Source organism: Lepisma saccharinum, chromosome 20 (assembly GCF_977018435.1).
Source record: "Lepisma saccharinum chromosome 20, izLepSacc3.1, whole genome shotgun sequence".
In the NCBI taxonomy this organism is placed as follows: domain Eukaryota; kingdom Metazoa; phylum Arthropoda; class Insecta; order Zygentoma; family Lepismatidae; genus Lepisma; species Lepisma saccharinum.
This window is the reverse complement of record NC_139248.1, coordinates 68,274,990-68,302,691: the sequence shown is the minus strand read 5'-3', so window position 1 is coordinate 68,302,691 and position 27,702 is coordinate 68,274,990. Positions and strand designations below refer to the sequence as shown.

The following is a 27,702-nucleotide window of genomic DNA, read 5'->3' as shown; positions in this document are numbered from 1 at the left end:
TGTTTAATTGGAACACAACGGGCGCATGCCAAATTACAGTGTTCAATAAGGGATGACACCATTACAAAAACAAGAACATAATTAAAATAATTAACAAGAAAAATGAATGATGTATTATACAATTTAAATTTAATAACAATTGTCAAAAGAATTTAATTATAAGATTATAGAGACGGAGGAAACACAGAGGTAATACAATCCAAATAAAACTAAACTGCGGGATATAGCTTTACAAGCTAATTGAAAACAAATTCTATGAACAGAATAAAACATACAAAAAATTCAATGAATAGAACTAAACTTACAATTACATTTAAATAGGTCTATGCTTGGGTTGTTCTTAGAAACTGAATGAAATAACTTGCACATTCTCTTCATGGATTCAACTTCGGCCATTTTAGTTCTTCTGAGGGGGATATAAAAGAGGTCATTTCTGGGCCATTACATACAGTTTGGTACTCAAAAATGCAAATGTTTAACGGGAAATATGGACAGTTCCTGGGTTTGAATCTTGAGACATTTCTCATAAAATTCATTTTTTAACGAAATGTGCTTATTAGCCTACAGTTTCCGGATCGTTCAGCCATCCAAGTTTCATCTCTATCACATTTCCAAATATTTTGTGTTGAAGGACCGCATGTGGTTTATATTGCACGTTCTCACATGTAAGCAAATGGGTCTATTGCATGAAAGCAGTATGTGTCCTCTCTTTCAGTCATATAATTTTATGTTTGTATCGATGAAACGAAGTCGAGTAATTGCCAGGGTTAAACCACATTACTCAACACTAATAAACCTGGTTTATCTTCACTCCGTAACACATGCCTTGCTGACAAGATAGTGCCGGCATGAAAAACATTGTGTCAAGTCTGGAACAGAAAGCCGGGAAAGAAAGATTGTTTTTTTTCACAATTTCAAAGTAATAACTGACCCCGCGCGTGCTGCAGGAAAATTCTATGAAGATTTCTCACGGGTAGAAGTTGTAAAATTACACACCGGTTTCCGTTAGTTCGCCCGGCACATATTTCCTTAATTGTATACGGTGGGGCAGGACCAAATGACCTTCTACGTTGCATTTGGAATTTTACCCTTGCACATCGTTCTCCCAGCTTTCGCAGCGCTCCAGAATCGTAGTGGGAAAAGGTGCGGGAGTTTGTTCCAATTAGGAATCTTCGCAACGTTATTGAGTTACCTTTATCTGTTTATCTTGTCTATGTACCGTTTTCTGATCAAATAAGCAACTGACATAGGGACATTTCTTAAGAATTTCAGCAAGTTTTAAGATACTTATCTTACTTTATTTAAAATGATTTTATATTGTAATTAATTTTTTAGATTGTTGTAACTAATTATTATCGTATTGCAATGTTAACATTTGCAGTTGTTTCGCAAATAGTAGAAGATCGTTATGCTACAATCTGTTCACAATGTATTTATTATCTTTGTGTTCGTCTGTTTCAAGTGGAATTTTTGCCCTTGCACATTGTTCCCCCATAGAGTCCCTGGATGTATAACTTGACGTATATGACGTCAAAGTCGAACATCCAGTGAATCTAGTTCCCCATCGTTCGGAGCGCACTAGAATCGTAGTGTTGAAAGGGAAAAGGCTCGCATATGCCCCTACCGCAACTCCACTCAATCTAATAGCAGTAATAATATTGATAAAACTTGAAAGCAAAGTTTATTAAAGTGTAAACTGTGATGACACGGCCTGCTTTTGACTTGGACATAGGATTCATGCCTAAAATTGTAGACTCATTCCTGATTAAGAATAACCTCTGCTCTGTGTGGGAAGCGTGATTCAAGATTGAATTACCGTTTTTTTTTAAAAAAAAACTTTTTCTTACTTGCCAGAAAGTAGGGATAGGGATGACAAGTCATTGGGAATAGGAGAGAAGGACTCACAAAGGACTCTTACTTTGTAGCAATACAATAGTAAGGCGATTTGAGGCACATCACTCTCTTTTACTACTAAATTCCTGTGTTCCTCATACTTTTCCTTTCTTTTCTAACTGAAGCAATTGTGGAGGAGCTATTTCCTTTCAATGACAGTGCGTTATGACTAACTGCGACTAGAATAGAGAGATAAAATTAGAGCTGGAAAAAATCGGAAAGTAGCAGCGAAGGAAATTTCAGTTTTCCAGCCTACAAATACTACGTACTTCACAGGCCTATGTTTACTTCTACAGCTGATGTTCTCCTGCTTTTCCACTATCAATTCCTTCCTCCATATCTGTATTTTCAATATGAATATAATGAATTTACATATACACTACGAATTGGCTGCGCAAAAATAAGTTCACTGTATGTAGGCATACGGCACTGAAAGCCATATTGTTTTGAAATGTTGCTACTGGCAGAAATACTGACAACAGACTGGATATTGCTGATATCATGAAATATGAGTATCAGAACTTTCAATTAATGCATTTCCTTTTCCCATGCACATTCTTTTGTATTTTGCCTATAAGGTTGACTTTTTCGTGGAATTGCCCAGTGTATAAATCGTATAAACAGTATTTATCAATTTTAGATTTTTGCATGATGTTAATGTGGACATATGAAAACTGTACGTATTCGAGATTTGTAGTTTGATGTAACAGTATCATGTTACATGCATGACTTATTTTTAGGACACTTTGTGTAGAGCTGGTATAACAGCTAAAAAGAAAGTATGAATGAATCTTAAGAACAGCCAAATGTAAAGCTGTAAGTTCAATAAAGTAGTTGTAGATGTTGATGATCTCAAACAACTGTCATAGGGGCATTTCTTAAGCATTTAAGTAAGTTTTAAGACACGTACAGTATCTTATGATATAATTTTTTAAACAAAGTAATTTATTTTTGAAAATTAACTAATTACTGTATTGCGAATCGTTTGCCGTGTTTTAACATTTGTATCTGTTTTATGGATAGGAGTTGACCACTATAATGTCGATTCTTAGAGAGAGAGAGAGAGAGAGAGAGAGAGAGAGAGAGAGAGAGAGAGAGAGAGAGAGAGAGAAAATAAATAAGTAAACGAAATGAATGAGAGAAATAAAATAAACGAAGTGAACGAGAGAGAGAGAGAAGATAAACGAATTTGATTGATTGATTTGGTGTTTAAGTCCACTTTATGCACAGTAACGCTAATTGGGATTGGACCTAAAGTGGGATCCGAATCACTATGTGCCTCCACAGGGTATCGAACCCGGAACTCCTTAATTACAAGGCGACGACACCCATCGGGGAGGCCCTGAAGATAAAGAAAGTGAACGAGAGAAGGAATATAAACGAAGTGAACGAGAGAGGGAAGATAAAGGAAGTGAACGAGAGAGGGAAGATAAAGGAAGTGAACGAGAGAGGGAAGATAAAGGAAGTGAACGAGAGAGGGAAGAAAAGGGAGATGAACGAGAGAGGGAAGATAAGGGAAGTGAACGAGAGAGGGAAGATAAGGGAAGTGAACGAGAGAGGGAAGATAAGGGAAGTGAACGAGAGAGGGAAGATAAGGGAAGAGAACGAGAGAGGGAAGATAAGGGAAGTGAACGAGAGAAGGAAGATAAGTGAAGTGAACGAGAGAAGGAATATAAAGGAAGTGAACGAGGGAAGGAATATGGACGAAGTGAACGAGGGAAGGAATATAAAGGAAGTGAACGAGGGAAGGAATATAAAGGAAGTGAACGAGGGAAGGAATATAAAGGAAGTGAACGAGAGAAGGAATATAAAGGAAGTGAACGAGGGAAGGAATATGGACGAAGTGAACGAGGGAAGGAATATAGACGAAGTGAACGAGGGAAGGAATATAGACGAAGTGAACGAGGGAAGGAATATAGACGAAGTGAACGAGGGAAGGAATATAAAGGAAGTGAACGAGAGAAGGAATATAAAGGAAGTGAACGAGAGAAGGAATATAAAGGAAGTGAACGAGAGAAGGAATATAAAGGAAGTGAACGAGGGAAGGAATATAAAGGAAGTGAACGAGAGAAGGAATATAAAGGAAGTGAACGAGGGAAGGAATATGGACGAAGTGAACGAGGGAAGGAATATAAAGGAAGTGAACGAGGGAAGGAATATAAAGGAAGTGAACGAGGGAAGGAATATAGACGAAGTGAACGAGGGAAGGAATATAAAGGAAGTGAACGAGAGAAGGAATATAAAGGAAGTGAACGAGGGAAGGAATATAAAGGAAGTGAACGAGAGAAGGAATATAAAGGAAGTGAACGAGAGAAGGAATATAAACGAAGTGAACGAGAGAAGGAATATAAAGGAAGTGAACGAGAGAAGGAATATAAAGGAAGTGAACGAGGGAAGGAATATGGACGAAGTGAACGAGGGAAGGAATATAGACGAAGTGAACGAGGGAAGGAATATAAAGGAAGTGAACAAGAGAAGGAATATAAAGGAAGTGAACGAGGGAAGGAATATAAAGGAAGTGAACGAGAGAAGGAATATAAAGGAAGTGAACGAGGGAAGGAATATGGACGAAGTGAACGAGGGAAGGAATATAAAGGAAGTGAACGAGGGAAGGAATATAGACGAAGTGAACGAGGGAAGGAATATAGACGAAGTGAACGAGGGAAGGAATATAAAGGAAGTGAACGAGAGAAGGAATATAAAGGAAGTGAACGAGAGAAGGAATATAAAGGAAGTGAACGAGAGAAGGAATATAAAGGAAGTGAACGAGAGAAGGAATATAAAGGAAGTGAACGAGAGAAGGAATATAAAGGAAGTGAACGAGGGAAGGAATATAAAGGAAGTGAACGAGAGAAGGAATATAAAGGAAGTGAACGAGGGAAGGAATATAAAGGAAGTGAACGAGAGAAGGAATATAAAGGAAGTGAACAAGGGAAGGAATATAGACGAAGTGAACGAGGGAAGGAATATAGACGAAGTGAACGAGGGAAGGAATATAAAGGAAGTGAACGAGAGAAGGAATATAAAGGAAGTGAACGAGGGAAGGAATATAAAGGAAGTGAACGAGAGAAGGAATATAAAGGAAGTGAACGAGAGAAGGAATATAAACGAAGTGAACGAGTGAAGGAATATAAACGAAGTGAACGAGTGAAGGAATATAAACGAAGTGAACGAGTGAAGGAATATAAACGAAGTGAACGAGAGAGGGAACATAAAGGAATTGAACGAGTGAAGGAATATAAACGAAGTGAACGAGAGAAGGAATATAAAGGAAGTGAACGAGGGAAGGAATATAAAGGAAGTGAACGAGGGAAGGAATATAAAGGAAGTGAACGAGAGAAGGAATATAAAGGAAGTGAACGAGGGAAGGAATATAGACGAAGTGAACGAGTGAAGGAATATGAAGGAAGTGAACGAGAGAAGGAATATAAAGGAAGTGAACGAGAGAAGGAATATAAAGGAAGTGAACGAGGGAAGGAATATAAAGGAAGTGAACGAGAGAAGGAATATAAAGGAAGCGAACGAGGGAAGGAATATAGACGAAGTGTACGAGGGAAGGAATATAGACGAAGTGAACGAGGGAAGGAATAGAAAGGAAGTGAACGAGGGAAGGAATAGAAAGGAAGTGAACGAGAGAAGGAATATAAAGGAAGTGAACGAGGGAAGGAATATAAAGGAAGTGAACGAGGGAAGGAATATAAAGGAAGTGAACGAGAGAAGGAATATAAAGGAAGTGAACGAGGGAAGGAATATAGACGAAGTGAACGAGGGAAGGAATATAAAGGAAGTGAACGAGAGAAGGAATATAAAGGAAGTGAACGAGGGAAGGAATATAAAGGAAGTGAACGAGGGAAGGAATATAGACGAAGTGAACGAGGGAAGGAATATAGACGAAGTGAACGAGGGAAGGAATATAAAGGAAGTGAACGAGAGAAGGAATATAAAGGAAGTGAACGAGGGAAGGAATATAAAGGAAGTGAACGAGAGAAGGAATATAAAGGAAGTGAACGAGGGAAGGAATATAAAGGAAGTGAACGAGGGAAGGAATATGGACGAAGTGAACGAGGGAAGGAATAGAAAGGAAGTGAACGAGGGAAGGAATATAAAGGAAGTGAACGAGGGAAGGAATATAAAGGAAGTGAACGAGAGAAGGAATATAAAGGAAGTGAACGAGAGAAGGAATATAAACGAAGTGAACGAGTGAAGGAATATAAACGAAGTGAACGAGTGAAGGAATATAAACGAAGTGAATGAGAGAGGGAACATAAAGGAATTGAACGAGTGAAGGAATATAAACGAAGTGAACGAGAGAAGGAAGATAATCGAAGTGCGAGAGAGAAATGCGCAAATAAGAGAGAGAGTAAGATAATGGAATAGAAATTAAAGTATAAGAATGTCAGATAGGTGGAGAGAAAGAAGAGCTAATGACTGGCGGGGCATAACCTGTAACACCGCCACTGCTGACAGACGAACATATTCGTAGAAATCAAAAGTTCCAAGCAAACCCAATGCTCAGTGTGTCAGTGTGATAAGATAAAACGGTGGCTGCTACCAGGAAAAAGGGGAGGGGGTGTCTGTCGGCAACAGTTCTCGTTTCCATGGCAACGGCTCGAGGAAACATTCTGACCGTCTGAACAAAGAACCTGTTTTGGATATCGAAGGTGAAGAAAACGTCTGCTCGAGACAGAACAATTAGGAACTGACCACACCATTTGATTCTCGCCGAGTGGTGCCAACTTCGATTAAATTGTAGCCGTTCTTTACAGGGACTGATTAGTTACAAGGATCTTGTAAATAAACAGAAAGTCCACAAGCAGCGGGGATTGTTTTTAAAGGCGGGTTTAAGAAACTGCGTGGAAAATGTAATTTTCAGGTGGCTGTGCTTCTGTGATCATGGCTACCAAGTTTTTTCTCTCTTTCTCGTTTCTGTTTCAATCTTTCTTTCTGCACTGGTTTCCTTTACTTCTCTATTTATTCTTTTGTTTATAGCATTCTTTCTCTTCCTTCTAATTCTGTCTCTTGTATTTATCTTTCCCGTTTTAGACGGAAGCATTTAATTTATCATATTTGCTAGCACAAATGCTATGTAAATGCTTCCAAAAATCTTATAGTAGATAGTACTTTACACGGAAACATTTCATGTAACATTTCGGCTAGCTTTTGCGATTACAATGTATAATATATACAGCACGAAAGGTACGTAGAGTTATACCATCTATGGCGAATGCACGGCGTTTACAATTGAAATAACTAAAATATTCTTCCATACGTGTACAGTAAACGTTGTAAAGTATGTATTTAGGCAGTGCCATTGCTTTTGTACCTAAATCCATTTAATAGGAAACCTTATTCCTCTCGGTTGAATAGTTATCGTGTTTTAAAAACGTGAAGTGATGCATTGTTTGCATCTCACGCGGCCGCCATTACAACTGCACTCGTGACCTACAGGTCGCTTCTGATTGGTTATGCCAGGCCCGTACCCAGGGGAGGGAGTTTCAGTTTTGTCCTTGCATAAATGAATGTGTTTGTTGTGTTGCGAGGCAGTCTCCAGAAGTCTGTAGTCTGCGATATTGGGTACTTTTAGTTTTATAACCATTGATGCAAGACTACCAGCAGTGGCGGCGATTGGAGAGGTATGGGGGGGGGGGCATTTGCCGTCTCCCCCAGTATTTCCCCTTTTGCTTTTGCACTGTGGCCTCTTAATGCTAAGCCTTGCCTACCTAGACCCGGTGGAAGCACATAGTGGTTCGGATCCCACTTTAAACTGTAGGTCAAGTCCCAATTAGTATATTTGTGCATAAAAGTGGACCTATAACAAAATTTAAACTCAAACTTGTCTGCTAAGAGAAAGTAAATTGTCCTTGCCCCCCAGCTTTGGCGCCCAATCACCACTACATGCTACCAGGTGAAAATGTCTCTCTTTTTTTGGTTAACCATAGCCATACGAAGGATCGTAACGGTCTATGGGTTACCTTACATTTAGAATTATTGTAATAATAATTGCTAATGCGTATAATTTGATATATAAATATATTATTTTCTAAACACATAATTATCGTGGTTGTTCAATGGTTCTGGTATAAGAAAATAAAGGAAATTTGAAAACATTTTTAATTTGCGAAACCCAGAACTATCAGAACACTCACACACACGGATCTGGCCCCTCCCTCAAAAAATCCTGGGTACGGGCTACGAAAAATGTTACGGAAATAGGACCAATTTTATCCTTGAGAAATGCCATGAAACTTTTTCACAAGATAGCATTTTGGTCATGGCATAAAAGTTAAGAAAAATGGTTTCGTCTAAAGCGGGCTTTAATCTGTTTGTATTTCTTTATCTTGTTATAGACCAGGTAAAGTCAGACAGCATAAATTAAGGTTCCTTGTGTACAGGGTGTACCAAAAGTCCCATTACCCCCCTTCGAATTGTAGACAAACCTGCAAAATGTTATTTTAACAGCATGCGTATGATGAGAGAATGGTATACCATTAAATTAGACCAGTGACCACTATTTAATCCAGAGGATCTGTGTGCACACCGCCATTTTCATGGCACAGTCTTATTTGCCTCAAGGTGCCTTTGTCCTTCACCACTGCCCTATTTTGCAAATAATCCTAGAAATATGCTCAATCCTAAAAATTAGTGCAGTAATGAAGGAAATAATCGAAGGCTGAGAAAAATATTACATTTCTTAATACACTTTACTGCTCTTCCCAAGCTTCATTGATTTCTATTTGTGATTATAAAACAAAAGAAGAACCAACTTTTTGCGCAAATGATTTATTACAGGCGATGAAGTTGTCAACCAGTTGCATAAGATAACAGGCGATAAATGAAAGTGTTTCCAATTGTATGGGAGTAATTTCTCCACGTTGGCTTGGAGAGACTTTTTCTACGCCACACACTTGGTGGCAAAATTTCTCTCCAGATTACCCCTGGGAATACACATATAAAGTTGAATGGAATTACTGTAGAAATGTGTATGTAGTATGATGTTCTCTCAAAAGATGTCGTTAGTTACGTGAACGCTAGTGTCTCCCTGCGACCGACATGACAGCCAAACGAAATAGCAGAAACAAAGAGCATAAGATTACTTTGAAGTGTTACTTTAAGTTCGAGAATATGTGCCAAGTACAATGACGAAAGAAGTGTGAATTTCCAACAGAATCTCCAGCTCACCTGACAATTGCAGCTTCGTAACAATTGATAAGAATTTATATCGATAATTAACCTATGTGTCATGTGCTCCGTTATACGTTCTACTCCAATTATGCTGTTCGTAGTTCCAAACGTTGCATAAGGGTTTAATTCATAACAGGCCACAACCAACATAGTATTCTGAACTAGTGCGGAGTGCCTTCGTTGTTACATTTAGTTCTCTTAGCATAAATACAGTGCCATTTTCAGACCCGTACCCAGCATTTTTTTGAGAGGAGGAACCAAGCCCGAAACCTTGGATATATATTATATATATCAATTATTAAATAATTAATTAATATCATTAATTAATTAATTTATTTATATATATTTATAAACATTATATAAACTAATTAATTTGCTACATTTGTAAACTAGCAACGACTGGTTCAAAATGTCAAGAAATTAGAAGATAGGTGAATTGTTTTTAATAACTGTTAGATATTATTTAATTATTGCTTTTTATTAAAAATGATAATTAACTTTTCATACTTTTATAACGCCAGAGGTCCCGGTTTCGAATCCCGGCTTGGGCATGGATGTTTGTGAGTGTCCATTCATCAATTTCATCATTTCATCACTCATCTCCATCTTCACAAATTAGCCAAAAGTGGCACAAGAAGCGAAGTAAAATAAATCAAATCAAAATCATACTTTTATTGTGTTATGTTTTTATAATGTTGTAAATCTATTAATGGTCTCTCGAGAGGAAATATTTCCTTATCAGAGTTGTAGCTAGAGATTTCAGCGCCCAGGACGAGGATGATTTTCGCACCCCCTGCACCGAATTTGCACCCCCCCCCCCTACCTAGATGTAGCTGGCATACTTAGACATTGTAGAAATTTTATGTACTTACTCTTTTCCGGTGAATCCGATGAAAAGAAAACTTAGCATTCAAGAAATGTGACTAATAAAAGGGCAGTTGGTTCGGTTGTGCATCCCACACAATCTTCATTGAAGCAGTGTGTGTTATTGTTCAAATCTGCAAACTCGATTGCAAATTACAGATAACTTGGTGGACGGACAAAAAATGAGAAACTTTAAGAAGACATTAGTTTCCTATTAAATTAACATGTAAATGTTATGTTTTATTCCCGACGAAAGAGGGTGAGAAATGGAGGAGAAATAACAGGTCGGTCTAATTTCTATGATCTCGTGGCCTAGGGTGACAATGACAACCACCTACGCAGCTACGGCTCCATTTCTTACTAGTCCAATTTAATATAATTTTAAACTCTTATCTATGACTGTAGAAGTACGTTTTTACCTCCATTCTGTTACCAGCCCTAAAGAGAGAGAAAACAAGAGATGTATGCAACATTCACACACAGGCTGACACCATTCTTTGTTGTTCCTTCTTTGTATGTGTTTGTGGTGTCATTCTTAGTAAAGTATGTTTGAAGTCCAAACTAATTGCTTATCTTTGTTGATATAACACAAACTCTTATCCTCGGAAAATTTTAAAGGGGGAAAAATTTAATAGAACAAGATCGATGGTGGGAAGGTGGGAGATCCCCCTTCCGCCATGGGAATTCGTACCCTGGATGTGACCACCAACGCTATGGAATTATCCTTATAATGAAGAACATGTCTGAATGTGAATTAACCACAAGAAGAGGACATTTTCTCATCAAGACTGCAGTTCGAAAAAAGTCAAAACCGGGAGTACATATGGTGAACTGCCCCGACAAATTGGAACATTTAGTAGCTTCTCATAATGGTTATAAAACTAAAGTTACTAAATATTGTAGACCGCAGACTTCTGGAGTCTGCCTCCCTCCAGAGACAACCCATTCGTTTATACAAGAAGAAAATCTAAATTCTTGCAAAATCTTAAAAATTATCCATGTTTTTTTGTAGGTTTGCATCAAAATATTTCATGACTCAAGGGGGGGGGGTATGGCCCCTTTGCCCCCCTCTAGGTACGGGCCTGGCCATTTTATTTGGGCTTGAAAGCTAAACGTAACATGCCTAACCCAAGAACGAAGGTATTCCTTGCTTACGTCAGAACACGATGTTGGTTTTTGCTTGTGATATGAGTGAGACCCCTTGGCATAATATCGGCACTACTACAGGTTCTCCAGAACAGTGAAGATAATCAGGAAACATTGCAAACGCCAGATCCAGGAAGATTTCGGGCTAGAAGGCATCGAAGCAGTCATCGCACAGATAGTCCGAACATTCTGACAGTCTCAAGTCGCATATCAACCCGAGGTCGGAGACATCGGCATCCGGGTAAAGTTCAAGTTCCGATTCGAACGCCAGTTCGGTATCTTTGACACAGCTCGAGAGGAAGCTGACGGGACGCGTATCTGTGGCACTTGTTTTTGTGAAGAGCGCTGTTGTCCACTTTTATTTGCAGTGTTTAGACATCCAGTCATTCACTGCGACATTATATGTACTCCCAAGGTCTTCACAAAATAACACAAGACAATAACACGACGTAGCAAAGATAACCAAATTGGCAACATCTTTGGAGGCACATAGTGGTTCGGATCCCACTTTAAACTGTAGGTCCAGTCCCGATTAGCCTTACTGTGCATAAAGTGGACTTAAAATATCAATCAATCAAGCAACATCACATTTACTCCACGTGGACTTGACAAGAGCTGTCAGTTCCTACAACGAACGCCATTGGTGGAAAGGTTTGAGGGAAGGATATGCTGGACTCCACGTGATTTGACACGTGGTTGTCAGAGGGAAACTGATCTTTCGGAACTGTCTTTTAAGTAAAGTGGCGTTCGAATCAGGACTTAAACCTTACCGGGCCCTGGCGCCAATTACAGGGCCACGAGAGCTTTTCCTCAATTTTTGCCCGAGCTGGCAACCAAAGACTTTTCGTTCAGGGTTGACCAGCGGTAACAGATCAGCAATCAAAGCCGCAGACGAGGGGTTGACACCAGTGGCGGCGATTGGATTCCAGATCTGGGGGGGGGGGAAGGACACTTTATTTCCCTTGGTAGATAAGGTTTAGCATATAGTGCGGGGGCAAAAGTGGCAAAAAGTGGAAGGGCCCCCCTCGCCCCGGAACCTTGGGGGCGTTCTCTAGTTAGGGCCGGAAGGCTGAAGCCACTTGCAGCCTGAACTGGCAACAACCTGGAAAGATAACCTTTCGTTCGTGTTTACACTGCGATAACAGAAAATGCTTGTGACTGTGGTGGTGAGCTATCTAACGAACTAACGGGGCGGGGAGGGGGGGGGTCGTTGCTTCCCGCTTTCAAATTTGAAGGTTGAACAACGAGTACCACGGTCGATTTAGTTTGCGCAGCAGTTTTCGTTAACATGTAACGAGTGCACTCACGGTCCCCGAAATGACGTGTCAATCATACCCCGGCACGGGGCCAAACGTCGTTATGTGTACGGGAAACCGGTCGTGACTCACGGTCCAGTTATCAAGTTCGGTACTGAGACGGTCGTTTATTGTCATACTATTGCGAGGCGGAGATTAATACCTTGAAATGTTACACTGTTTTGTTTACCTTTGGTATGTAGATTCGAACATTCATAACACACTAATAGCATAATATCCGGTACCTGAAAAACGTCAAATAACAACACTGACGAACGGTAAAAAGTGAATATATATTGTAACAACAAAAAAATATTGCAATCAACAACTGTTTACAAAGCCTCCTCACTCTCACAACATTCACGCTATCTCTCTTTCACACACATGAGGTATTTTTACATGTGAAGTATGGATACAAATCATTGATCTCATTAACATACCATTCCTTTTAATTTTTAAACCTTTATGTGAATTTAGGGCATTCGTCTGCCAGCTCCTGTGCTCTTTTAAATTAACTTAAGTGCCAGCCCTCGGAAAGCGGTTAACTAAGACAATTGGGTCGGCGTGGTTAAATCTTTCGTTCCAATGAACGTATGCATCCAGTCGTGAGCACGACATTATACAAGTTTCTCGGACGGGGGTGTTACACATAAGCCTCTCTCGTCCAATGAGAACAACTACACAATTACATAGGGATGCAAAAACTTAATTGGCTCCACCTGCCGGAATACAGTAATCAATCGTCGGCGCGAGCAAAAATTACCTTAAAAACCACTATGCAACAAATAATACTATTTCACGCACACGACCTTGCAATAAAAACAACTACACTTTCCACAATTAAAAAGGACTCATCAGTCAACTATTGACAAATTAAATGGCGCGACGGGGCGGTCGGTTACACAAGAAATGGAGCACACTTTGACAATTTATACTAAATATTAAAGAAATGAAATGGAGCTTCTAACCCTGAATGCAGACAATTAAATTTGAACATCTGAACATGAAATTACCCTTTTTTATAACAATACCAAAACAATTTTTAGACGCGGAAGTTAGGTTTGGGTTTTCCTGAGTAACTTTGCGAATAAGTGAGACTTCGGCGTTAACTGTACGGTGTTGATACTAACGACGCACGTTTACATGTACATGAGACCCTCTGAAGTATACTGTACCAGACTCTGCTACATGGCGTGGTCATTCATCTCTCCTGGACGCGGGACTTGGCACACGGTTCCTTTGTGGCGAAATTGTCCTCCGAGGTCGATCGCGACGAAGAATAATTGCGACGACATGGTGTACTTGCACCTCCTCAGTACTTCGGGCGTTCCTCTTGTCACTAGCGTCGGGTGTACGTGGTCACGCGCCGGTTCGGACTATCCCCAGTGTCGGGCATCAATTGGACGTCGATCTGCAATCATCTCTCTCCTCTGGAAACGTCCTTCGGGCTTTGGTTGGGACGTCGATCTGAAAGCGTCCTTCGGGCTTTGGTTGGGACGTCGATCTGAAAGCGTCCTTCGGGCTTTGGTTGGGACGTCGATCTGAAAGTGTCCTTCGGGCTTTGGGCAGTGTTTGGTTTCGGCGTCGTCTGACCGGCTTCGGCGTCGTCTGACTGGCTTCGGCGTCGTTGCAGGTGTCAGGGAAGCGACGGCCTCCCTTCTCTATCTTCTTTAGCCCTCCATCCTTATGTAGTCCACGCTTGGCAAAAACAAATCACCGCGTGATCTTCACCAAAATAAGGCGCACACTGGTAACCCTCTATCTGCGATTCGCTCACGGTACGTAAGGAAACAAAGTTCACGGACACAAAACAATGATCACGCGAGAGTGTAGCGCGGAGATGCTCTCTCTATGAAATCCGGGTAAAAACTGTGTCTGGAATCATAGTACTGCCTATATATAAGAGATTCGAATTCTTCCGTTGAAAATGACGCTCAAGTGGCTTGGCTTCTGTTTCAGAGGGGTGGAAATGACCTCTCTCCATTGTCTTGAAACGCGGTCAAGTGACGCGTCCTGGATCCTTGCAGGCTTGAGCTCCAGCTGGTCTTCCTGGTCATCCGTGAACATGGGTTCGAACGCCTGCTGCGACTCGAGCCCGGTAGCGGCGAAAATAATCTTTCCTTATCTCCGTGTTGGTGCAAATATGTCATGTTCTAAGCGGCGGCCGTCACTCAAGAAAAACCCGTCCCCAGCTTCCGACGTCTGGCTCGGATACAAGTTTATTCACAAAATAAATCAAACCTCACACTTTCATGTTTGTGCATAAAATGAATCAATAGACAAAAAATAATTTATATCGAACTGCGTTTAGATGTCACTAGCTACCGTGACAAACAAAGATACTGAAGTGGAAATATTCTGATTAACTGCAATTTTTCGGTGTCCGAAATGGAACATGCCAAAGAAAATTTGCACTTACTAAATTAGTTTAATGATATTCGTCAGAGGAAACAAAGATTCCATTAGATCCAGTCGTTCTCAACTAATTTAAACCAAATGTTATATTTGTCAACAAGCTTAGACATAATTGAACTAATACTATGATATGGCATAATTTATGTATTAATATTAAATTCCAAGGATACATATTAATTAACGTATGAAGTTAAAAGAAATAGGAAGTTATTTATGGGTAAAATTGTTGGAATCTGTGAGACTTTTAAGAAAAAACTAATTTAACGGGCCGTGGGCTCATGTAGGTTGGGAACCACTGCCCTAGACTCTAGTGGTGATCACTTCGAAGTGGCGGCGATTAGTGGGGCGGTTGCCCCCCCTCTTTTCGCCACTTTTGCCCCTGTACTACGCTAAACCTTATCAACAAAGGCACAGGGCCGGCGGAAGGAGGGGTCGAACCGTGGCACCGCCCAGAGCGGCAAATTTTCAGAGCGGCAAAATTAGAAGAGAAGAAAAAAATAAGCCCATTGAAAATTTGAAAGTTATAAGTATTAGAAAGTATTATATTATACGTATAACTTGAAACTTAATATATGCTAACCCACCGATTTGAAGGAGTGGTGTAGTTTGAGAAGAGAACAAGATAGAAAAGCACCCCAGTTTTAAAACTCGACCGCTGTGTCGCTAGTTAAGGGTCTAACGTATTTGACTCTTGTTTGCAATCGGAAGAAGTGAGAGATCCACATTTAGGAACTCCGAAAAGGTGAAACAAGTGAGCAGAGCGCGCGCAAAGACCCAGTTTTATTCCGATTTCGTGGTGCACTTTAAAACCACTGAGTGTCACAAGCTGGGAAAGCAAATTCAATGCCTTAACTCAGAGGTCTATGATGCGCTCCTTAAAATAAGTGGCGACATTAAAACTGTCCAAATAGCGGCACATGAGGCTTAGCGTATTGCAAACCAGCTGCGTGGCTTTGCATTTCTTTGCTCACTAGTTATCTGGTATGACTTTTTACTCCACGTTATGTAATGAGCAAATGTCTTCAAAACATTAACCTACGATGTGTTAGATGATTTCTTGCAAACATATCAGCGCTTTGAAAAAAACAGTTTTTCAAGTTTCTTAGACGCAGCTTGGCAGGGCCTCCCTCCCTCCACTCGTGGATCCGTCGAGGGGCGGCGACCTGTGAGTCCCGGTTGATGAGAAAGAATTGGCATCGACTTTAGATATAGATGATCCAAAGATAGGCAACACTGTACAGAGCCGAACTCGAAAGAAGAAGCAGTTTCAGTATGATGAAACTTTTGAAGATCCACAACAATGGTACAAAGTTGATTTTTATTACCAGGTCCTACACGATTATTTTAGCTCTAAGAGAAAGATTTGAGCAGTGAATTTTCAATTTCTTTTATGATATTAGTAAGCATAAAGACATGTCATCTGATCTTTTGTTTGAAAAGTGTAGAAAACTCCCGGAATGTTAACACATGAAGGCTACTGAATTAAAAGATGAACTAAAACTGTTTTCGGGTATAATAAAACAATTACACCAAAGGAGACCTTAAACTGATAAAGGGTCATGATTTTGCACCTAATGTGAGTGTAGAACTTTCAATTTATTAACTTTGTCAGTAACCGTGGCAAGTGGCGAACAATGTTTTTTTTCTTTTTTTAAAATAAGGCTAATAAAAATACTATCTTCGGTCAATCATGTCTGAAACACGCTTGTTTCCATTTTATGCAAGATAGCATTATACGAAAAAGAATATTACATGCAAAGCTAAAGTTCCCGTTCATATAGTATCATGTCATGAAGGCACATTTAGGGGATGTAGGGCCACACACATTCTCGATCTCGGCCATTTTGGAGTTAATGAGATCAGCACCACTCTCCGGCCGCCTTTACCTCGCAGGGTTGCCCCCAGGTACGGTGAACCTCAGAGCCGCTTTATGCGGGGACAACGCAGGAAATAATTCAGACCTCAGCTCACTCATGTGGGGATATTACCTGTAGTTCTTTTAAAAATCCAATCATATATCACAGACCTACAACGGTAAACATATGAAGTCAAACCTCCATTTCTTTTCTAATACTTGTTACATTTAGGATACGTTAAGATAGATAGAGCGAGAGAGTTTTCATAAAATATAATAATATAAAATTAGTGTCGCATTTTTTAAAGTTTAACTGTGGTCGAGCGAGATATCCTTTTGTGCTTAATAGTATCGAAATGGCGTAACAAGTCTCATTATTTATTTTATAGTTTGATGTTTTACTTAGGAATATATTGGTTTTCAATTTCCTGTTGCTGCGTAATGACGGGGGGAGGGGGGTCGAAGGAGAGCGGCATCTGCCCCCAGCCCAATTTTGAACCCAATCGTCGCCACTGCTTCGAACACCTGTTGTAATCGTAGACGTGTTCACTTGTCATCTGTTCCCTATCCCTTCAGTGTGAAAGCTTCCTAAGATTCTCGGAGTGGGGGGAGGTCTGACTCTTCCGTCCGCTCCCATATTTCGCCCATGCATTATTAGCTTCACATAACTGTAACCAGTGGCGTGTTCAGGGGGTGGGGACCACCCTTTTGGATCAGTATCCCCCCCAAAAAAAGAACGTTAAAGCTAGGAAAAGATGGCAAAATGGACTCTGACTACTAAAAAAAAGTATATGTAATACCCCTTCTCGAAAACCCTGGACACGCCTCTGATTATAACCAGCAACTTTGGGAAGGCAGAACATGAATCTCAGGACTTTTTAATTTTAATAAACATGAAAATTTAGAGGGAGTGACTGTCACTCTTTTCCCTCCTAAGTTACGGCTTTGACTGTAACATTAGCAGTGGCGTAGCGTTATAGTACGCCCGTACGCCCGGCGTTCCCAGATTTAAAATTTCAAAAATGCGTAAATGCTGTAAATATAAAGTAAATCTTGACTAATTTCATATATGTCTGACCTTCATGGCATTATAATAGCTATTTTTCGCGATCCGCTTGCAACGCTCCACTAACAACACTCGTTCTACCATTTTTTTGCAATGCCTTTCCTGGCCGGACGCCGAGCAGGTTCGGCGTACAAGGACCCTATATTCCTTGCTGCTTTTCTGGAGGGAAAGCTTGGATCTCTAAAGCACGCGCCCAAATGCTCTCTCTTACGCCCGCGTATGGAGCAGAGGGCTACGTGATTGGTTCACGTGACCCTTCCTGCCTTCTGAAGCACACGACAGCGGTAGAATTTCTACCCGGTTCTTCGCGCTCGTGCCACTCGTGCTATGTGTTGCTACAATACGCAATATTGACTGACGAAACTTTACCAAACTGAAATATAGCACTTCTTAATGGCCACTGCATTGTATATTTTATCGCACGAACAGCGATGTGCATTAAAAACTAAAAGATCAACACAGTTTTTGTCAAATAAGTTGCTGAAGTCCTCGTGGTAGAAGTTCAGCCTGTGGCTGCTCTACCACTTAATAAAAAAAAAAATAATAGTTTTGCGGGTTATTATTTTTTCGTTATTATGTAACTGCTTAATATTGTGTCAATGGAAATGTTTAGCATTCATTTGAAAACTCTTAACATCAAATGGTCTCTAGACAAAATTATTTTAAAATGTTTATCAACATTCTCAAGATGTAATAAACAGTGGTCTGAATTACTAATCGGCACTGTTACGTTAGTGGAGTGTACGATAGTTGGATCATCCACCCACCTCCGTGTCAGAGTGTTTTGCACAGCGCGCCAAGACGACAGAGGCCCCTGATTCGAATCCCGGGGTGAGCACGGGTGTTCTTTGTGAGTGTCCCTTCATGAATATCATCATCACTCATATTCATATTCGCGATTAACCAAAAGTGGCAGAAAAGCGAAGTAAAATAAACCAAATCAATCATTAGTTGGATCATTCACAACAATGACGTCTACTGTTGTCCAGAAGCTTGTGATTCAGGTAGGTTTTATAATGATTTGTGTCATGCCGAAAGGTATAAAACACCAGAGTTCAAAACATTTGTTGCATAGTGAGGCATCTAATTTTCTAGCTAAAAACTGCATGGATGATGATGCTTTATTGCAAACCCAGCTGACTTCAGGCAAATAAACAACACCTGTGGCGACTAATTCCATAAGTAAATTATTAACCAAAAAAGGGCCGACCTTTCCTTCGGACTTGGCGTTCCCACCCGAAATGCCCATGCTACGCTACTGAACATTAGTTCCGTAACTTGAAACTTCCACCCAAACTAAAAATGTTTGATCTGACTTTTGGCCTTGCACCTTCAAGGTTGCCAGCTTTGATAGACAAGTATTGTTTCACAATTCCAATAACATCGAAAGTGGTGATAACGGATGCCCTTGAGTTTTTCCCCCCTAATCACATTTTTCATGCAACTTGTAGACGTAACACGAACGTGCTATACTTCCACAACGCCTGTCAGAGTAAGTGATCAGGCAAAGGAGAAACAAGGTATCGATTAGCCGGGGTTTTGTGATTGATTAGCTTTTTACTTGATAATGAGTTTCGGGCGAACCTAGATCCTCCGCGAAGAAAGTCTCGGTTATCGCGGCTGTGTGTTCAGTTGCCGCGTGCTGATCGGCGAACAAGTCGAGTTAGCAAATACACACGTTAGCCGGTGCAGAATAAACACGTAAGGCACGAAAAAAACAATTGAAAGTTACGTGCCGATGTGCGTATGTAACACTGGTGCAGCTAAGCGCAGTTCGCTTTCTTTCTACAGTGAAAAATGTCCGCTTCAAAGCTTGTTTGAGAAGAGAACAAGATAAAAAAGCACCCCAGTTTTAAAACTCGACCGCTGTGTCGCTAGTTAAGGGTCTGACGTATTTGACTCTTGTTTGCAATCGGAAGAAGTGAGAGATCCACATTTAGGAACTCCGAAAAGGTGAAACAAGTGAGCAGAGCGCGCGCAAAGACCCAGTTTTATTCCGATTTCGTGGTGCAATTATTTTTGATTCCCGTTGTGTCGAGTTCGTTGTACTTTTCGGAACGGGTTCACGATGAGGAAGTGTTTTTAAACCGATCAGCTGATGCTCTCTTGTGTTTGGTGCCCGCGGTGCTACATACGAAGTGTTCTTCGTGGGAATATAGTTCGTTGTAACATGTGATTAGTGTGTGTTGTGTGCGTGTGAAGGAGCAGAAATGAACTGAGTGAGCGATCTTCATTTTTTTTTTAGCCAGAGATAAAAAGCTGAGGATACAGGGGAGCCGCTACACAAAATATGGCCCGGATGATGTAAGTAATTTCCTTCACAATCTCCAGAATGTTCCCTCGGGTGTTTTACAGCCAAGAGGCACAGTAGCCCTTCTTTTTTCCCCTCCCTACGTCATCACACGTAGCACAAACGAAGACGGCGAACAGTTTGCTCTAGTTTGCCCATGCGTCGCTTCCAACGTTGCCGCTTTCGTAGAATACTGGCCCAGTTTCTGCCAAGCGGGCGATTCATGCGGAAGACGGCGACGTTGACACATTTCTCCTCGGCATTGTTGTGACGCGAAGTCGACTTAATTCTTGTCATACACGACATCTTTAGGCTAAATCTCGTAGCACTTACCAACAATGTTACCTCGCCCAGCACAAACTCTATGCATTCTGTCGATTTTGATAAGAGCAGAAACATCGATCTGGCAACATGGCACCTCTCCCCTTGCACTTTTTAAACCCCTATCCACATGCGGTGATTGCTGTCACACCCATGCACGCTTCCATATGTGTTATGTTGCAATTCAATTACATGGCAGTGTTTTTTAGCGCAACAAAGCTTGGATCTGGTACGTAAATGTGAAAATGGATGTTGTAAAAGGAGCGTGTACCGCGAACACAACGCTTTGACTAGATTTGCGAATGAAAACAAAATGCAATGTGCTCCATTTCGTGTGTTGCAATCATTATTCTGTTTCGTTTGATCAGAAGCACTGGCGTAAACCATATATGGGCCCATCGGCCCCAACCCATTCCAGAATTACACAGCCTTGCAATGAAATATGTACAGAAACAAAAGTAATAGTTCTTTTAGCTTATGTTAGCTATTGTTGATTGATTTTTGTTTTTATTTTATAACCAAGGACATGCAATTCAAACCCCGGGAAATGGGACAATGGAAAAGTAATGGAAATTTAATATTGTACGTAATTGTTAGTGTTTCTTCCAAATTTCAACACATTTTGAGCATATTTTGTCCAGAAATCGCAAACTTTCTGCTATGCGAGTTTATTGTGCTTAATAATCTGTCTTCAAACGTTGACATTTTCTTGATAGAAAACAGTTTTCGACAATCGTTAAGAATATTTTTTCATGTGCCATCTTGTAGTGTTTTTGTTGTTAGTTTCAGTATAAAATTGTCATTCTGTACCAGTGCTCGAAGTGAGGGGATATATGGGAGTGTATCATCTCAGGGTATCCGTACCGGACGTCCGGAAGGGGGGTAAGCGGGGGCCACGCCCCCTGGTAGATGAAGGTCCAAATAAAAAAGTATGTATTTCATACAAAATTTCATTTGTCACAGTAATTTATGTTAATTATTATAAGGGTGTTGAAAGAACATGATAATTTCAACTGAATAGTGTTTCTTCAGGGGCATCACTATTATGGGGGAAAATATGCCTCCTTTGCCCCCCACGGAAAAAAAATTAACTTGTTTGTTCCCTCCCTGGTAAAAATCCCGTGGACGTCCATGATCAATACTATACCTGAAACTTTAAGTAAATGAATAAATAATATTCTTGCAAGAGTGGTATGATTATAGCAGTGAGTCCCTTGACAAGTTTCCATCTCACTAGTTGTCTTATTTTTATTAATATTTGGCCACCCGACAAAAGAAAATCCTGGATACACCCATATTTCCAGGGGACGCAATCACCCAACCATTTTGCCCACTCTACACACACACTTAACCCCCTTCCCCCAAAATCCAACCCTCTAAAATTTTCACGAATGTGCCTTTTGGCACTAAATATGTCTTGACATCCCCTAAAACGACGATGGAAAGTTCTTAATAAACCACTGTTTTTTCGCCACTTTCCAATATTTTATACTTCTCTATGTAGTGTTTTTGCCTCTGCCAAACGATGAATCATGATTACTTGCCCTTCATGGGCACTACTGGCCCAGACCTGGATTAGAACCCTTCCCATGGGTTCTGCAGGAACTTCGTTTGCGTGATCATGCTAGGTAAATATTAACAGTAGGTCACACTTTCTTTTGTGAAATAATAATGATTAAAATAAAATAATTATAATTAAATAAAACAAAATTTGTGAATTAATTAATTAATATTGTTACTATTACACGAATAGGTAAAATAACGGCATAAGAACAGAGATACGTACGTTGTACGTATAATTGACTTGCTCTACAGTTTAAAGTGAGATCCGAACCACTATGTGCCTGCGGGAGCATATTATTTACAAACCCTACAGTACTGCAGAACCTCCAGCGATGTTTGGCTACTGATTGGTTGCCATTCCGGAAGTTCCTTCAAGTTAACGCTAGATGGCAGGGTTCAAATAAACAGTGTAGATTTCAGATATCCATCCCAACAAGATAAGAAACCCATTTACACTAAGGTTCATTTTTTAGCAAAATTATTTAAATTAATGTTTTAGAAGACAGAAATCAGAACTCTTCTTGAAGTGAATGATTTTTGTATTTAAAGTCACATCAGTGCAAACATTGTTACTACCAATGACTATTGAGAAAATTATGTATATCCAACGTATAGCATTCTAAACATTATATTTTATTATATAAACGAACATATCTTAACATAATTACGAACTTTATTACTATATAATCACGTCTTATTTTTCCATACTTTTGCTGTAAATGAAGAAGCAAGGAACAATGGACACGGAACATAAACACTTCCGGTGCACACAGCCAATAAGAAAGTGTTATATACCTCTGGTTCTGCAACACTATAGCGTTTGTAAATACGCAACCCGGGACCTCTCGATTGCAAGACGATGACATTACCACTAAGTATAACACCACGTATTATTTATTTAATTACAAAAAAGGATGTTAGATCCAGTTTACGCAAAATAAATTTCCTGATTAATGTTTTATGCATGTTACCATAAGTAGTGTTCAGAAATCTTTGGTGCCGTCATTCAAAGCCGTTTGAAATAACCATCGATTATGCAACACATGTGAAACAAGTATATTTTCATTATTTATTTACTTGGTAAGTCTTCGGGGGGATGGGGAATTTGGACCTCTCGCCCTAAATTTGTCCTTGAAAGAGAGTATACATGTTTGTACATATGACCACCGTTACGGAAGGCATCAACACAAGCCGTACTGACATTTTGTTGCAACATGTGAACATTTCCTTTCTGACATTTCCCTAGGTTCAACTTCTGTCTTGTAATGGCTTTTCCTTCTGCAGTTACCTATCTGCATACTTGGCTGGAACCAAATAGTCGTGCTGTACTGATTTCCAGTGGAGAAATTCTGCCCCATGAAACAATACGACTCCTCTCCTTTCCCCCCATGTACAAATTTTATGTCTACCGGAAGTTGGGAAGCACATTTCTCAGTGTTTGAGCAAGGCTGTTCTTCCTTCACCCATTTTACGAGAAGTTTGGCCTTGGGCACGGTTCTTCCGCCGGCTGTCGGTCAAACAAGTCATCCGTCCCTCTACGTATGTCTGACGTCACTGGTGTCTGTTTATTTTCTGTGCGCAAAACGTCCCTTCCCACGTCTCGGCTGCTTGGTTTCGATTGCTGCCCCCCCCCAAGTTCCCAAACCCCCCCCCCCGGTGATACGTTTACTTAGTGCTATACTGCATTTTCTGTAACGTTTCTGGTGTAATGGGTCCTACAGTTTATTCCTTTTTTATATATTTGATTATCATGATATTATTTTTGCGCCCCCCCAAAAAAAATCAATTGACGCAGCGCACGTCATGGCCAGGTCTGTTAAAGGTCCAGGAATGTTAAATATATTCAATTCCGGTCCAGGATAGAAAATCAGCAAGCGAAAATAGGTTCTGGACCGTAAAGAACCTTGCGTATTGTTTTATTGAAAAGAAAAAAAAACAAGGTTCCTGTACCGTATTCATATTGATCCAAAAAATGGTTCCTGGACCGTATTTAAATTGATTCGAAATAAAACGGTCGTACTACGTTTTCGTATAGGTGTGACACCTATAAATAATTTATTTCGCACTTTTTTACATTGCTAACGTACTATTCTGCATTGCGGAACATTTCTTTAGGTGAAATAATGAATTTCTAACGAAAATAGTGTCTATTTCTTACGTTGAGTACTCACTGTTACTTGTTATTTCTATTCTAGAACACACATTATGGCGATAGCGTACTGGTTCATCGCGCGTTGTGCGAGTGTTTTGAGTATTTACGCAGTGTTGCAACCTTGTTCACCGAAAAATACCTACTTTCGTGCCCGAATTTGAAATTATGCTAATACCTCGCAAACCATTGACGTTAGCCCCAAAAACCATTTTCCGTAAGGTAAGGTTAGGTTAGGCAAGCATAGTTTAAATTTTTTATAAAAAAATTAAAAATACTCGACACGTCATGTTATAGTGAAAACACGGCGAGGTTTGAAACACTGACTACGGGGTTGACGTCATCTAACACACTGTGCTCTCGTGCAGAAAGCAAATGGCGGCAGCAGCAACAGCGTGTCGGACTGAGATTTTCGCAGAAAAGAACATGCATTCGCATTAAAATGGATCAAAACTACATTCACGAACTTCCACAACGCTACAGAAAATGATTTGCGTAAGTACTTTCTCGTGTAAAAAGTAAGAAATCCGTCACACCTGTATGAAAGTGTTACCAAAACGGTTCCTGGACCGTACTTAAATTGATCCGGAAAAAAGGTTCCTGGACCGAATTAAAATACTTTACAGATAAATAGGTTCTTTACGGTCCAGAACCCTTTTACGCTTGCTGATGCACTGCTTATTTTATTACTAGCAGAGGGCGCTACAAACCGTGCTATGCGATTACAATGTGCTCAAACTTACACTTCCTTACAAATACAGGAAGTTCAAGTATAAATTCCAAATTTTTACAAGTTATTTTGAGCAAATCTCTAACCCTTCATTTATTAGAATTTTTTTTTTCAAAACTCTAAGTAAATACACAACTTTTACAGTATCTATTTCACTCATAATGCATATTTCGAAGTTTGTCATCAATTGTTTCAATTTTAGTTCCTAGTTTGAGTTTTTTTTTTTGGGTGCCTTTTTGCTGCCTATTTTGAGACTTTTAGTGTCTTATCAGGGTGTCTAGCAGTCTGGAAATAGTGGAAAAGTCTTGGAAATTTACTCTGTTTCTGGAAAAATCAAAATTTTTGTGCAAGTGCACTTAAAAGTAATTTTTTGAGCAATGAAATGGACAAACAAGAAATTTTAAGTTTGTTGTGGACACACCATATTTCAATTTGATATACTTGAGTGTTACTGGTAGTTACAATAGAAATTGTACACTAAATACTCTATGAAAAGGCCATGTTTTGAACTATTATCATGTAGAAATACACTACAGTAAGTAACTATTGGAATTTCTCACTTTGTTGAGATACTAGAATTAATACAGCTTTTATTATTAAGTTTTACTATAATTATGAATTACTTGTGCTACCATGATATTTTTATAAAAAATAATTCTTTGTTAAGCGCAGGTCAATCCTGCCATTCACTTTTACATGTGAAGTGAATATTCTAAAAACTTGGTTACTGATGACACAGTGGGATTGAATTCTAATGCCAGCTTTAGACGGATGAATTTCCATTAACATTTTTGCTAGCATAAATGGATTCATGCCCAATTCTCAGACTGCCTGAATTCCTTCCCGATTCACCGATCAAGACCCCCGGCGGAGTGTGACACGTGGAGTCTTAACGAAACTTTTCCCAGATTCACTGATTTCTCCCCTCCCCCCGTCCACAAATGATGGAGGTAAGTTGCTTTGTAGCCATTTCAAAGCTTTATATATGTAATATGTCGTTAACACATTTTCAATAATGGCTATTTTTCTTGCAGATGATAGATTTGCATAATTCTCTCTAATGGGTAGAAAGACAGTGTCCTAACCTAACCTAACCTAAAGTGTGAAGGGAGGGGTGAAATCTATGAATTGGGAAGAGGTTCTGCACGTGAAGAAAAGACTGAACGTGTCACACTCCGCCGGGGGTCATGATCGGTGAATCGGGAAGGAATTCAGGCAGTCTGTGAATTGGGAATCTGTGAACTGGGAAGTTACCCATAAATGCTATGTAAATGCTTCCAAAATCTTATAGCCGACAGTACTATTCACAGAAGCATGTAGCTTTTGCGATTTCGATGTATAGTATATACAGAACGAAAGGCACACCAAGTTACATTATCTATGGTGAGTGCACGGTGTTTACAATTGAAACTAACTAATTTATTATTCCGTACGTGTCTTGTATAAGCTATAAAGTATATATTTAAGCAGTGCCATTGATTTGTACCTAACACCGTTTTGTATGAAACGTTATTCCTCTCTGTTGAATAGTTATCGGCTTTTAAACATGTAAACACTCGGCCGCCATTACACATGCACTCGTGACCTAGAGGTCGCTTCTGATTGGTTGGTTATGCTACGAAAAATGTTACGGAAGTAGGACCAATTATGTCCTTGAGAAATGCCATGAAATATGACATGGCATCTGAAATGCTATACGATTTTTCACTTTGTGATATCATTTTGATCTGGCATAAATGCCAAGGAAAATGCTTTCGTCTAAAGGAGGCCTAAGCAGCTAAGATCTACTAACGTTCTATATATGGATTGCCCTAATGGCTTGAGGCTAGAAAATTATGGTTCATGGTCTGGAAAACCTGTAAAAGTCAGGAAATTTTGAGTTTACGAATTTGTAGACACCCTGTCCTGAGTTTTGTTATATGATATACCGGTACTCCTGTGTGAGGTAGCATGTGGTGGCTGATAGGCTTAATTCGTTGTGGTGGATTTCCTCCAAGCGAAAATAATTTGCAGAAAGACTTGTAGATGTGACATTATCGCTACACTGTTATCAGTGGTTATTTATCTTCACATGCTTTGTTGTACACACTGTGACAGTGTTATCAGGCTTATCCCCTCCTGCGTTTCTACCTTTGACGTCACGAGTGACATGCGCTTTCTGAAGGGAATAATTCCTTTGTTAAGGCATTAGAATTTGTTCCCTTTTAGCTCTTTTGTTCCTGTGTTTCGTGAATTCTACATAAACATATTTCCTTGGGATTCTTGAGCACCTTAATTTGTTATTACTGCTGTTGTCTTTTATGTTTGTAGTTTAACAGATTGTGTATTTCTTATGTGTGTGTATTATTTTACACGTAGCTTACTGTTCCATATGTAGTTTATAGGATGTCAGCCAGTCAAGAAAGTCATGAAAGTACATAAATCAACCAGTGGGTCAGGAAAGTCAATAAATTACACGTATGGTCAAAAATTTTTGTATCACAATGACTGATTCATTTAGTTTATTTTACTTCACTTTTCTGCCCCTTTGGCTAATCGTGAGGATGAGGATAAATGATGGTAAGAAGGGATGATGGCAATCACAAATATATAGGGATGACACCCAGTGATGTGTTTTTACGCGTAAACAACGGTAGTCTTATGGCCGCGTGCACCAACACCGATTATTTCGAAGTTCAGATGAACGAGATCAATTTTAATCCACTCTAAATGAACTTGGTTTAAAGATTTGCATTGCACCAACGAAAAACGACGTTCAGGAGATTCTGTTCAACTGATCCGAGATTAATTTGTAAGGCTATACCTGATTGGTTGGCTAAAACAAATTACAATCAAGAACCGCATAGAGTAGTGTCATGTGTTAAAATATCAACATGTAGGAGAAGAAAGTAATTCAGGCTGCAAACTTCTCTGAACTTGAGATTATGTACTAA

At 39.8% G+C, this 27,702-nt stretch overlaps 1 protein-coding gene across 3 annotated transcripts in view; it reads left to right on the top strand.

Moving 5' to 3' along the window:
- Positions 1 to 27,702, top strand: part of Pde11 (Phosphodiesterase 11) — a 492,115-nt gene that overhangs the window by 125,756 nt on the left and 338,657 nt on the right. The window contains exon 1 of one of the 3 annotated variants that reach the window (XM_083141574.1): positions 19,370 to 20,020. The exons of the other annotated variants lie outside the window; for them this stretch is intronic. The gene's annotated coding sequence lies outside the window, so the exon portion shown is untranslated. Of the gene's footprint in view, positions 1 to 19,369; positions 20,021 to 27,702 lie in introns of those variants that run through there. 3 annotated transcript variants of the gene reach the window in all.